Source organism: Rana temporaria, chromosome 3 (assembly GCF_905171775.1).
Source record: "Rana temporaria chromosome 3, aRanTem1.1, whole genome shotgun sequence".
NCBI classification, from domain to species: Eukaryota; Metazoa; Chordata; class Amphibia; order Anura; family Ranidae; genus Rana; species Rana temporaria.
This window is the reverse complement of record NC_053491.1, coordinates 394,346,769-394,361,889: the sequence shown is the minus strand read 5'-3', so window position 1 is coordinate 394,361,889 and position 15,121 is coordinate 394,346,769. Positions and strand designations below refer to the sequence as shown.

Below are 15,121 nucleotides of genomic sequence, written 5' to 3'. Positions count from 1 at the left end.
GCAACGTTCTGCTGGGAAACCTTGGGTGACCAAGTACACCCCTTCATGGAAACTGTTCCCTGATGGCAGTGGCCTCTTTCAGCAAAGTAATGTGCCCTGCCACACTGCAAAAATGGTTCAAGTTCTAGGTGTTGCCTTGGCCTCCAAATCTCATTCCAATTGAGCACCTTTGGGATGTGCAGGAAAAACAAAACAAGTCTGATCCATGGAGGCCCCACCTGACAACTTATAGGCCTGAAAGGATCTGCTACCGAAAGCTTGGTGGCAGATACCACAGCATATTTAGCGGTCTAGTGGCATCCATGCCTTGACGGCTCAGGGCAGGTTTTGAGGCAAAGGGGGGCTTACTTAATATTAGGTGGGTGGTCATAAAGTTATGGCTGATCTCTGTATATGTAAACACATTAGAAAAACACACACTATATCCTAACACAGAGTCTGCCAAGGCTGATAACAGAGGGGACACTGTGCGGTCATTATGCGTCTGCAAGAAGCTTGTGCAGCAATTATCCAGCTCATCCAAAGCCCTAATCCATAACCAATGCATTAAAAGGCGGCAGGTCTCTCAGGATCTCCATGCACATGCATCATGGGATCTGCACACTGTACCCTTCATGAAAGACAGGGAAGAAAGGAGGCGGGGCTAGTCCTACGCATGAAATCTTCCTCCACTGTGTTTACATTCACAAAGACTGAGGACATACATAATACATCAGCTCAATATATTCATTAACACTACCTACATAGAGCAGATGGAAGGCACTATGCTAATTAATCATCTTCAGTAGCTGGAATGGAATAGGCATAATTCTAAGCAGTGTGTGGGAATTTCCACAGCCCCTTCCTCGTTTCGCCGACGGACCAGAGAGGGGACTGTTTACATCACAGATGGGCTCATTTAATAGAGGAACAGTACAGAGCGCACAACCCTGTTGTATCCAGTCAGAATTCAACTATTGGTTGCTATGGGTTACTGCACATTATTTTGCAGTTCTGGAATAATGGTTTTAATCCCCATGCAAAATTCAATCTATGTGGAGGTTGCCTGGGGTTCCTGCCACACCACAGCAACCTACTGGAAGGTTATTTGGCTTCCACCCAAAACGGTCCTAAAATTACTCTTAGTAGGACATCAGAAGGTAAGCTGATCAGGGGCAGAGACTGACGTGAAAGCTTTATACAAGAAAATGATCACCGTTCTCTGCACTTATTAAAAATTGTTTTTATAGCGTAGTCCATTCCAATCAGCCAATCAGAAATCATCAGCAGTGTAGCACCCTCTCTATCCTGAAGAACAGGAGTTCAAATTGGCTCCAACGGGTTGCAGCCTATTAAGACTCATTGGGGTAGATTTGGCAAAACTGGTACACTCAGAAACTGGTGCAGCTAAGCATGGTAGCCAATCAGCTTCTAGCCGCAGCTTGCTCAATTAAGCTTCGGCAATGAAACCTGGAAGCCGATTGGGTTATATGCAGGAGTGAGCCTCATTTTTCATTGTGCAGCTTTAGTAAATAAACCCCCTGAGCTGACTTATCAAAATAATATTCCCAAAGCCCTTTGCAAACACTGGAATTCTGCACATTAATAGCAGGGTAACAACTGAACCTGTCCATAGCAATATGACATCAATTATACATTTAGAATTGTTTTTATAAATAATAAGAAGACGACGACAGTACATTAATCAGATGCCTCTCATCAAAAGCAGCATGTTCTACAGATGGGCAATAACACAAAATGAATGATCAGATATAAAGAAAAAATAAAAGACACTAGAGAAACCATCACAAAGCCTTTCAAAGAGAAGCCTGAGCAGCAATGAAGAATTGTAATTTTATCAGACAGACACAAATCTGCAGAATAGTGTAAATGCAGCATCACTGCAGCTTCAACAAAAGACCGGGCTGAATTCTGTATCAGGCGCCTGTGTTCATCTGCAGAAGGCAAGCACATAGAAAATCCACAAAGGATCAGAACGTAAACACAAGGAGATCAAAAGAGGGAATTTCTCGCTGTCGCACCTGAGCTGCAGGATTTAAAACGGCAACACTAAAAAGGAGGGGGGGGATGGGGGACATTCAATGGCAGCCAGCTAGCTGCAGCACAGTCTGTGTGACATTGACAGGATTTTGCTACTTACAGGCTGCTGGTGTTGACAGGGAGATCTCTGTGCATTGTTATTGTGAAGCTTGCAAGTACCTGCGTCCTCCTGTACGGCTTCCTTGACCTTTCAATCCGCAGGCAGAATGCTCAGTGTGCATGTTTCATCACTTCCTGCGTGCAACTCAGGGTAAGGTCATTCCTGCACACTGCAGCAGCAGCAGCGGCGGCGGCAGCGATCAGCAGCACCCAGCCCCCTTCTCCCTCTGCCAGTACAGTGACATGTTTACATATTGCAGCAGAGAGCAGGCCAGCCCTCCCCTTCACAGGTATAAGGACACGTCAAAACTACTCCCTCCGTCTTTCCCCATCCAGCTCACAAATTGCTCATTCAAGCCCTGGCCTGGAAGCTGTGCAGGAATCAGGGATTGAGCAATAGCTGCAAGGCTATGGAGCTTATATACTGTCATTGCTAAACACAGGAGAGAAAAAATTCAGATTGTACTAGGATGTGAACGGCAGTCCAGCATGATATGCAAGCATTGCAGTAAAAGACGTCTAAACCTATTGGGCAAAACATCTTATAGCAAAAACTATACATACACAAGTACAAGGAGACGACTTCCCAAGATCCTATACATAACTGGGCATAATTGCTTCAGCCAAGCGTGCACATTTATGAGCTAGTTAAGTGCGTCTACCTCCCCATCCCAGGAGATCAAAAGTGATCCTTTAGGTAAATGAATTCCCAAAATAACTTGAAATTGTTAGCTGTAGGCCTCTGAAGAGATGCATTGACTCCACTGATGTACAATCATTAACCAGACTAGGGGACATTTTGCTCATTTCTATAGGTAAGGGTAGGACGGGGCTGGGCTGGGAGGAGCAGAGGGGCATTTGGCCTCTCCCCCCAGCAAGTAGACAGATATGCTGAGAGAAAAGACTGAGGGGGACTCGCAGTTCAGTCAAATTGTAGGCATTATACATTCACCGGTCACTTTATTATGTACACCAGTTCAATTGCTTGGAAAAACAAAATTGCTAAACAGCCAATCATGTGGTGAAGACGACTTGCTGAAGTTCAAACCGAGAGTCAGAATGGGAAAGAAGGGGGATTTAAGCGACTTTAAACGTGGCATGGTTGTTGGCGCCAGACGGGTTGGTCTGAGTATTTCAAAAACTGCAGATTTACTGTAATTTTCAGACACAACCATCTCTCGGGTTTACAGAGAATGGTCCAAAAAAAAATAGAAAATATCCAGTGAGTGGCAATTGTGTGGAGGAAAATGCCTTGTTGATGTCAGAGGAGAATGTAACTCAAAAAACTTGTTACAGCCAATGTATGCAGAATACCATCTCTGAACGCACAACACATCGAACCTTGAAGCAGATGGGCTGCCACTCCTGTCAGCTAAGAACAGGAAAGTAAGACTACAATTCACACAGGCTCACTAAAATTGAACAATAGAAGTTTTTTTTTTTTTTTTGCAGATTTGCAAATAGTCTAGTTTTTTTTCCCTCAAGCATTTTTCATTTAGGTATTTTTGCTGTGGCCAATAGAGATCTGCGTAAAGTGTGGAGTGATGCTAGAAAAGGGGAGCCGCTGTTTGAGCTAAAAACGCAAGAAAAAAAAACCCCGCAAATTTCTTGCTTTTCAATTGAAGTACATGGGGACAAAAAAGTGCTCAAATCTACCTGGAAAAGTAGCTCATGTACTTTTTGATACAGGTGACAAAATGTTCAAATGTGAATAGGGGCCATTGAAATGAATGAGATTTTGCATGACAATGGGTGTACTTATTTGGTTTATCCTTTTCAACTGCAGCTTTAATTCAACTGTAAATTTAACCGAAATACGTAGTCGGAAAAAAAAAAAATGCCAACATTTACCAAAATCTAAACAGCAGCTAATGGTTGGTTGACTCTTCAAGGTCACATACATTATAGATTCCCACTCATTGGTAGCAACGCTCTTTTCAATTCCAATTTTCCCCAGCACAGTGACCTTACTCCATTGGCCCAGGTTGTCAGGCAGCCTTTGAGACAAGGTCCTTATTGTTTATGTTCCTCCCTAATTGCATCACGATAAGGTGTGCACTTTACAGGCAGTTGTAGTTATAAATATGTCACCACAAAAAGAACTTTGTCCTGTCACAGTGAAGTGGGGAAGAGCCCAAGAGTACAAGCCCTTGAAGCTGCTGACAATTTAATAAAAGGTCTGTTTTTGGCAAAACAGCAGTATGACTTTTCATTAAACAAATGTTAGATAACCACCAACCAAGGTTGTTTCACACAGAGACATAAGTGATAATATTGGAAATGAAACAAAAAGTTTTATGTGTTTATTGGTGGCCAACTTACTTAATAAAAAGGGGGGTTCAAATGAGCTTTTAATATTATTCAGAGTATGTAATGCTACAGAAGGTGGTCAGAGACTGAAGGAACACAGAAAGATGGTCAGAGACTTCATGAATACAACAGGAGTGGTTGGGGACTGGAGACATGCCGCAGAAGATAGACTAGGGGATTACATGGGGCAGCTAGAAAACACTGCCAATATAGCCCCTTTACAAATTATTACCCGGCACACTGGCCCCAGCAGTCAGTAGTGGAAACATTTAGTACAGATGGTCAGGTTGGGCACAAAAGCATTTTATAGAGGCTAAACAGCTAAATCCACCCTTTAATTTCCCATTTACTAGGTGTCTGACCTATGAACTTTCCAGAAGCCAGGTGCCCAGCACATTCTTTTAGTACCATTGTCCAAGAACATGTCTCAAGTGGGTCCTCTATGTATTGCACACATGCATCGTGGTCACCTTAACACCTATAGATGAGCCATACTTGACTGGATGTCTGAAGGCCACCATGAGTAGACCTTATCCATTAGAAGTACACAGTAGTAGGAGGTCCCTTTCCTTGCAAAGACTGCACAGTGAAGATTTAAGCCCTGTACACTCCCTTGCTGTGCTATCGTGTTCTGACAATGGCCCCCCGCCAGAACACCCCGTCAGCGCTCTCAGCCATTGGCTGAGAGCACTGAATGGGAGCTGTTCGGGAGAACTTTTTTCGGCGATGCCCCTTTGACAGGGCGGTTTGTCGTACTTACTCCAGTACACACGGGCTGAATGTCGCCAGACTTGCGGCCTGTGTGCGCTAGGCTTTCGGAAGCAAGAACAAAATATCCTACCAAGCAATCTGCACTTCACGGAGGGTTGAGTAAAGCAGGGCTTGACAAATATGCTTGGAATCTAGGAGCCAGCTAAAAAAAAGTAGGAGCCAGTTTTTCAGCTGCTGATTTTCAGGCATGCTCCTCTGACACCGGCTTCTTTCGGACTGACTGCCATACACACAGGTTTATTGAGCTGGCTGATGTTACCCAACATTCGACCTGTGTGTACAAGCAAGATGGGGATGACAGGAGATAAAAGTAACTCATGCCACCGTAGGTCCCTTTCAGACGGGCACCTTACATCAAGCAGAATCCTCTTGCTAAGCAAGGGATCTTTCCGCTAATCCCCGCTGAGCAGGCGGATGACAGGTCAGTCCGATCCGCAGAGCGGACGTGGGTACAGCCTGTTCTCCTCTATGGGGAGATCGGATGGAAATGGACTACCTGTCCGTTTCCATCCGATGAGCAAGATGGATGGAAAATGTTTTTGGCAGTCAGACAGGATCGAATGGTGGTGGATGTTAGTTAGAGGAGACTGAAGGGTCAGATTAGGCCTTCCTGTGTGAAAGGGGCATTCGGCTGTGTGGCTGTGGCATGACAAGGGGGGGAAATTAAAAAAATAAAATGTATATAATAAACAGGGAAATGACACCTCCTGTAGTTCAGCCCAGTCACCAGGTCGCCAATTCTAGTCGCTAATGCGACCTGGCGCCTGGGGTTTGTCGAGCACTGTATTAAATCATAACAGTGTTAAAAGGTAGCCGTCCTTTAATGTAAAGCTAGGAGCAGATGAGGATAATCAGAGAACAATGAGAAGTCCACATCTACATACTAGCAAGATGACTGAAGCAAACAAAGTCAAGCGCAACAGCTAGACAACTAGTATTTGCCAGCTCCCATGTTTCAGTTGTCGGGTAAACGGCTCATCAGGATAGAATTATAGATGCTGCTGCCCACTAGTTTTTGAAGGTTAAAAAAAACAGGATGTCCCCTTTATCTCCATTTCATTGCATAGTGAACCAATGACCTGTAACCAGCAGGCAGCAAATGTTAAAACCCTCATATGCACATGCTTGTTCCAGGCCAGTGATGCATGAAGTATTCAAGCAACAATAAGAATGTTTTAGCGCAAGCATCTTTTATAGCCCAACTTTTCCTCTGCCTTCCCTCCCTGGCACTTATATTTTCCTTGGGTCTTCAGAACAGTCCAGTGACATAATGGGTCCTTCCTCTTCTTACTTGGCAACGGGATGGTGCTTATTCCTGGATAGCAAGAAGCTCATGTGAACACGTGAATGTGACACCGTTGAGCCCAAGCCATGATCATGACATGCCCCCAATGGGACGTGTCCACCACAGGATGCATATCATTCAACATTGGAAACAGGAGACATCTTGTGGCAGAAAAGAGGTATTGCAGGGGACAGCTGCAGATTGAAGAGGAGTATTACCCCCCTCCCCATTTATATTGTTCATTTCTACTGAAAACATGGAGCTTGGCTTTAAAGAGGTTATGAATGGCAGGTTCCGTTTTAAAACTCAATTACAGAGTGGATAAAAAAAAATATATATATATATATATATATATATATATATATATATATATATATATATATATATATATAAAATCAGATTTTTGTTTTCAAATTTATTTTAATAAAATGCTTTTGAAGATAAAGATGGTTTTCTATTCAAGATACATTAATAATTTTGTTTATTTAGCATGAAATGGAGCTTAGATATGTAGCATGAGGCTGTAAACCAAAAAATGAATGTAGATATTGCAGCATAAACTCATTCAATGAATCCAAGCTCTGCACGCTGAAATAACATGCACTGCATTGACTCATTCACACAATTTCACAGTAACCATGAGATAAACCAAAGTTCAGGAATATACCTTTATTCTATTGTTTTGAAAATCTATGTACACTACAAACTGTATGATTGAATTGGTTGACATTGTTTTACTAACCCGACAGCTTATTTTCAATAGGAAACCTTCATTTTGTTTGCAAATATCAAAGATTCTAACTACCAGCACGAATGATTCCTTACATTTAAAGAGCACCTGTCATTTCAGATCCATCATGGCAGCGCCTGTTAGCAGACATCCACTCACCTGCTGCCGCCACGTCCCTCACCTTGGTGCGTCACTGCCCAATCACCAGCCGCCCCATTAAAAGTGTATAGGACTGTCGGTAAGTCAACAGTTGGTCAGCCACTGCGGGACAGAGAGGACTTTAAAAATCATCATTTTTAATAGAGTTGATTCAAATCAAGCCTTTTTACTAGCGATTTAATACTGACTTCATATGAATCAAATCCACCATGCTTAATTTGAACCTTTTTTTTTTAAATAAAAAAAATGAACAAAAGCATAAAAACATACATACAACTACAAGTATCAGCATGCCCAGCATAGTCTGCAACAATGCAATACATCAAAGAAAACATCAAGTGACGAGTCACAACACAGTCAGGAGGTGATCAAACTGCTGAGACAATTATGTCATTTTATAAGACACAGGAACGTGCAACTTCAAATCCAAAACACAAATATGGGGAGTATTTAAGAGATTAAGGGACCAGCAAATGTAGACATGGCGGATTTTCTACACAAAGAGCAAGAAATGGTGGAGTTTCACAAACCCGTTTATTCCTGATCTAAGTCTGAACTTCAGACTGCTCTTCCGTCTTGCACAGCTGTACAGGCTCATCTCACACTCATTTTACTGCACACTGCAAGCTTCTCACAATGTGCATTAGATGCTGAAATAGAGCCTGCTTTCCTGGCTGCAGCAGCATCATCTTTCCACCCCAGCTTTACTGTCCCTTTTATTCATTGGATTGCAGTTCTTTCCATCATGAGGCTCAGCATCATATGTAAGTGTCACCAAGAGTGGGCTGCATACAAATGCAGAATGCCTAGGTGCACCCACTTCTCCAGGCCAACATTAAAAGGTGGGTATAGAGGAATCCAAATGTGGCCAGTTCAGCAGGGACTGGCCTAATTTCAATCTGTGTGTGGTCTTCCCGGCTCCTAAAGTGGTTGTAAACTGAACCACACAACTTGTACCTACAGGTAAGCCCAAGTTTAGGAGATATTTATAATAATGACAATTGTCGATGTCTACGGCAAACGGCGCAGGCGCACTGAGTGTGCCGTTTTTCTGAATGGCATAACATAACTTGGGTTAATGCCGTATTTCCGCGCATGCGCAGGGACATGCCGGTCACGCGCGAATGCGTGGGAGTGACGTCATCGCCAATCACAGCGCCGGAGCGGCGAAAACAAGAAGATGCAAGGGGACATGGCGGCGGAGGGGAGCGAGGGAGGAGGACTTCAATCTCAGGTAAATGCTATGCATTTAATGCTATGCTCATTATGCCTCTCTCTTGCATGTTTATTTTTTTCCCCGTTACTTCCTCTTTAACAGCTAATGTGGCCAAGTCTTAAATTTCCAAGCAATAACAAGCACTTTTGACCATCTAGTCATAAATTCAAAATCATGATTTTTAAAGAGCAAGTGTCGTCTCTGTCCTGCAACGGCTCCTCCTCTGACCGCTGTTGACTCACCGACAGTCCCATTCACTTTATCAAAACGGCTGGCGATGCAGAAGAGACAAGGAGAGGGACTTGGTGGCAGCAGGTGAGGGGATGCCAACTAACAAGCACTGTCATGATGGAAAATGACAGGTGTTGTTTAAATGTAAGGACTCATTATTGCTGGTAGTTGGAATCTTTAATATTTGCAAACAAAATTAAAGTTTTCTATTTAGAATAAGCTGTCAGGTTAGTAAAACAGTGATATCAGTTTCAATTCAAATCATACAGTTTGCAAAGTACATACATTTGCAAAACAATGGGATAAAGCAGGGGTCTCAAACTGGCGGCCATCCAGCTGTTGCGAAACTACAAGTCCCATCATGCCTCCGACTGTGGAAGTCATGCTTGTACCTGTAAGCCTTGCAATGCATCATGGGACTGCAGGGGGCCACCAGGCCTACTGTCAAATGGTGTGAAAGTGGTTGTAAACCCTTACAGACCACTTTAACCTACAGGTAAGCCTAGATTAAGGCGCACTGAGCGTGCCGTTAGTGAAGGCGATCGCGCCATCACTAGCGTCTCCCGCGTGCATGCGCAGGAGTGACGTCACAGCCGGAGCAGCGATACCCGGAACTCACTCTGGGAGAGATGGTTGCGTTGTTGATCGAGGACTTCGATCTCAGGTAAGTAATTCATAATGAGCTAGTATGCTATGCATACTAGCTCATTATGCCTTTCTCTTGCATGGGGTTTTTTTTCACCGATTTTTTTTTAAGAGGGTTTACTTCCTCTTGAATGCATCAATGCAGTACATCTCAGCTTGCAGAGCTTGGTCTCATTGAATGAGTTTAAAGCGGAGGTTCACCCTAAAAACATTTTTCTAACATTACATTGTGCTCACTTCCAACATTGACAGAATGACGATTTTTTATTTATTTTTGCTGTACATACCGTTGTATAGCTATTTCCCCCTCCAATATCAAGCTCAACTGACAGCAGTCAAGTCCATCTGAAATATTCTTCAAGAGACCCCCAACAATGGCCACGCTGGCCATCTAAAAGGTGGAAGTTATCTTTAAAAATGTCTGATCAGTACCAAACCAAAAGCTGCTTAATAAACCACTATAATCCCAAACGATGAAGCCCAAGTTCTTTTAATAGAAGTCAAGAGTCTATTTTTACAACGACACGGCCCTGTTACAGTATGAAGCTCCCTGTAATATACTGCATGAGAAATAAAAACATAATTAGATATTCCAGAATTAACTCACACATACACCTTCAGGCCACTCCCGGGTAAAAGCAGAACCAGAACATGGTGACATCACAGAGGCACATGAGAGCAGACGTGACGGGTACACCATGCTCGGGAAAACATGATAGCAAAAATCGCAAACAAAAACCATATATATATATATATATACAATTTTCACATGCATGCGATTCTGCGCAGCCGGCCTTCACTGTTTCAGTAAAGCTACAGTGTGTGGTCAGCAAAAAAAACGCACGCACGCGCACGCGCACACACACACACACACACACACACACACACACACACACACACACACAAAGCAAAAACACAAATAGGCCTTCAACCAGTTTTTGTTTTTTTCCAGCAGTTCACACACTCACCCATCTTTAAAGAATCACTTATAGCACACCACCCCAGATTAAACATTAAAGGGTTGACAGGTAACATTGATAGTATATGATTAGACGTCAGTGTTGTCCAAGTGTTTCACAGAACGTAACATTATAAATAATGAGAACGTATTAGAAAGTTCACAGGGAGAGGAAAAACATCTTGGATGACCTAATGGCCTGCCAACACCCAGTCATTACACTGTAATGGATTACCATTCTGCCTTACCTTTGTTTTATTTTAAGTCACGTTTCTGATTTATTCACTTTGAACAGCTTGTTTGCCAGGGTATCCCATGTAAGCTCCAAATGTAGCACAGGGTTTATTTATTAATGCAGGACATACATTTCTCACACGCATCTCCCATCGATTGGAACATTTTGAGTTTTTCAAACAATTTCCAACTTGCCCAACCACTCAAAAATCAATGGCCACACGAAAATCAGCCATTCCTGCATCCCACTAATGGTGCAAAATTCAAACAAAAATTCTTAGATTTTTTAAGAAAAGTCTTTCAAAATGCGACCCATGTACGGCCGGGCCTTCTGGCCCATACACACGATCCGAAAATTAGACGACAGATCGTCCTATTATTTTTTTGCACGCTAGGCGCATATCGAAAATGGAAAGATTACTAAAGGCCGGGTTCACACCTATGCAAATTGAATGCGCGTTTCCCCGCATTCAATAGCATAGCAGGAGAACGCGACTGGCTCTCTATGGAGCCGGTTCACATATCTCCACAGCGGCCCTGGTGCGGAGTGCCGGAAAAACGCATGCCTTTTTGGTGCATTTCAGTTTCAATTTCAGCCCAAAATTTGTGCTGAAATCGGACTGAACCGGTGAACCAGCACGCACCGGACCCCTGCTATGAGCCGCAGGCAGAGACAGTGTGAACCCGGCCTTAAGTGATGAAAATTCTCGTACGACAGAATACAAAAATCGGAAGTGATGTCATGTGTATTTCTATTGCATTTTCGGTTGACAACTGTACCGATTAAATAAAATTGCACGAGAATTTTTTTTCGCGTTTGTTCGATCGGATAATATCGGATGAACTGTTGCGATCTGTATTTTTCAGCCAATTTTCTGATCGTGTGTACGGCCATTAGGCTGAAGAGTGCAAAATCTAGTGCAGCCATGCATGGTAGCCAATCAGCTTCTAACGTCAGCTTGTTCAGTTAAAGTGAATGTAAACCCAACATTTTTTTTTTATGTCACAATGTAGCGTATAAGATTTCCTATCATCTGTGCCCAGTCTTGCCACACAGAGTTATTCCAGCTCTGAGCAATCCTCTTATTGTTTAGTGAAAATTTACAGACTTCCAGATAAAAACCTGTCTAAATAAAAAGTCCTTTCCTCTCTCCTTGCTTTAAATGACAGGTTATTTACATATCTAGCTTGGACACGTTTATCATATGTTATGTTAATCATAATATGAGGTGATCCACGGTATAAAAAGTGAGAAATCCACCCCTCCCCCACATAAAACATCCTGGTAATATACAATGAACTGTGGATCACCTCATATTATGATAAACATAACATATGATAAACATGTCCAAGCTAGATACGTACATTTTGGGGTTTACATCCACTTTAAAGCGGTTCTCCACCCTAAAGTGGAGTCCCGCTGATCGGAACCCTCCCCCCCTCCGGTGTCACATTTGACACCTTTCAGGGGGGAGGGGGGTGCAGATACCTGTCTAAAGACAGGTATTTGCACCCACTACCGGCCACACGCTACGGGCAAAAGACGGGTTTTTCTGACTTCCCGTCTGTCGCCCGTTGTGTGCTGGGAACACTCGGCTCCCAGCACACAGCGTGTGAGCCAATCGGCGGGCGCAGCGCGACTCGCGCATGCGCCGTAGGGAACAGGGCAGTGAAGCCGCAGCGCTTCACTTCCTGGTTCCCTCAGCGTGGATGGCGGGGGGAGTAGCAGAGAGACGAGCGATCGCTCGTGCTCTGCTGCGATCAGCGCTGGACTCCAGGACAGGTAAGTGTCCTAATATTAAAAGTCAGCAGCTGCAGTATTTGTAGCTGCTGGCTTTTAATATTTTTTCCCCATGGCACATCCGCTTTAAGCTTTGACAAAAAAAAAAAAAAAAGAAAACTGGAAGCGGATTTCTATGCAGAGGCTGCACCAGATTTTACACTCTAGTTTTAGTAAATCAACCCGTTGGCGCCCACGGTGGCTGAATAGAGGTGGCGGGGAATCAAAAGAGGTTAGTCTGTACAGCTGGGTGGGTAGAGGGGCATTAAAATGCATGTCCAACAAAAACTTGTGTTAGTTTTAGATACATACATTGACCAAGGATTTCTGTTTTATTACCGCTATCCAGACACCCATTGGAGAGTTTTCCTCCTGACATCCTATCTTGCTGATGTTTACCGGACGTGTACCAGAACTCTACTAAATAAAGTAAGGCTAGAACACCCATAGGATCTTTTTCTGTCTGCACCTCACTGCAGACTTTCACTCACTTTCTTGCAGGCGAAACATTAATCAGCAGCAGGACAGGAAGTGAGGGTAGATCTCTAATAGAGAGCAATAAAAAACAATCATGGGTTCTAATCCTCTATTTTTTCAGTGAGGAATTGGCTTCACATACACTTTAAAGTTCCCACAAAGGCTTAATTTATAAGGGCTTCTAAAACACGGGCACCTTGAGTACAGCCATTCATGTCTATTGGCGTCTGTGTACAACACCTGGGCTTCCTGTACAGAGGAAATCTGCTGGGAATTGCGTTGCATGTGCTCATTGTGTAAGAGTCCTAAAAAGGGATCATTCTGCTCTACACTGATCTGGAGGAGTCATATATGACCGATCATATCATGTCATGGTACCAGCATCAGACTCACATCTAATCACCACATTTCCTAGTGAAAGTCTTTGCCTTGCTAAGGGAAACACTGAATCTCTATTACTATCAGGGCAGCAAAGATACAGCAACACCTCATATTTCATGTGTGCAAAAAGAAAAAGGAGTGGCAATAAAAAGGACAAACTAATGATTGGGTAGGCGCACCGACATATATATGATTTATTGCCGTTTATGTACTTTGTAGGTTCTTATTTCATAAATAAAAATATTTTTTTACAGCATCCCAATTTTACAGTACAAAAGTAGTTATACCCTTGTGGCATCAGAAGTTGGTCTGGCCCCTGTCAAAGAAATTACTATGTGAGCTTTTTGTGCAACTGCCCACCAGAGACCAACTTGGTGAAATTTTTTCCATACTATTTTATGCAAGGAAACCCACAAACCTCTTGCAACTAAACTACCCATTTCGACCCCCTCACACACACACAATTTCAATGGGATTTAAAATCAGGGCTTTTACAAGGATAGTCCATAAAAATGGCCCATTTGCTAGTTTACACAGTCCTGGAAATATTTGCAGCTGTTTGGAATGTCACTTGTAGAATGATTTCAAATAAATAATTTGGCAGTCTTTTTAAAGGCCCAACTAGGCCGGATTCCCTTCACAGGGTTTTAGGCCCCTTTCACACGGCCGGATAGAATGGTGCTTTTAGCTGCAAATTTTACACACTATGACATCATTCACACACTACGTTTACCTGCAATTTTGTTACCCACGGTTTGGTGCGGATAGAAAAAATAGATCTCAATGTGTCCAGCTGCGAAATCCCACAGCTATCGGCACATAACCGCAGGTAATCGCAGTGCACTGTGTCAGCTGCGTCTGGTATGAATCTTGAGAGGGAATTCCACGCCAAGTTTCAAATAAAAAACCGGCATGGGTTCCCCCTACAGGAGCATACCAGGCCCTTGAGTCTGCTATGGATTTTAAGGGGAACACCGTACGCCGAAAAAACGGCGTGGGGATCCCCCAAATTCCATACCAGACCCGTATCCGAGCAGCAGCCTGGCCAGTCAGGAAAGGGGATGAGGACGAGCGAGCGCCCCCCCCCCCCCCCCCTTCTTAACCATGCTAGGCCACATGACCTCAACATGGGGGGGGGTAGGTGCTTTGGGGCAGGGGGGACGCCCTGTGGCCCCCCCACCCCAAAGCACCTGTCCCCATGTTGGCCTCTTCCCGACAACCCTGGCCGTTGATTGTCGGGGTGTGCAGGAGGGGAGCTTATCGGAATCTGGGAGCCCCCTTTAATAAGGGGGCCCCCAGATCCCGGCCACCCCACCCTAGGTGAATGAGTATGGGTTACATCGTACCCCTACCCATTAACCTGGCGGGGAAAAAAAAAAAACAAACACACACACACACACACACACACACACAGGGTTTTTAAAGTAATTTATTAGTCAGCTCCGGGGACCCCCCTCTCTTCTTTAGCTCTTTTACGAGGGGGGCTTCGATGTCTTCTGCGGGGGTCCTGGTCATCACTGCCATCTGGTTCTCTTCCGCCGGGGGGGGGGCTGTTTCCTCATTAGTTTTTTTACAGCGGCCCATTCCCGGGCTTCTGTCGCCTTCTGCCTCTCTTCTCCGATGTTGACACGTCACTTCCTCCAGCTGTAATGCCGTGTGCGCGGCTCGCACCCATTTATATAGGCCTCTTATGACGTCTCAGTCCCATCATGCTCCGCGCACCCGGTGCATGATGGAACTGTGACGTCATAAGAGGCCTATATAAATGGGTGCGAGCGCGCACACGGCATTACAGCGGGAGGAAG

At 44.0% G+C, this 15,121-nt stretch overlaps 1 protein-coding gene across 7 annotated transcripts in view; it reads right to left on the bottom strand.

The window, feature by feature from the left end:
* Positions 1-15,121, bottom strand: part of PACSIN2 (protein kinase C and casein kinase substrate in neurons 2) — a 170,907-nt gene that overhangs the window by 111,270 nt on the left and 44,516 nt on the right. The window contains exon 1 of one of the 7 annotated variants that reach the window (XM_040345832.1): positions 2,141-2,382. The exons of 5 other annotated variants lie outside the window; for them this stretch is intronic. The gene's annotated coding sequence lies outside the window, so the exon portion shown is untranslated. Of the gene's footprint in view, positions 1-2,140; positions 2,383-15,121 lie in introns of those variants that run through there. One more of the 7 variants, XM_040345833.1, reaches the window with a different exon arrangement.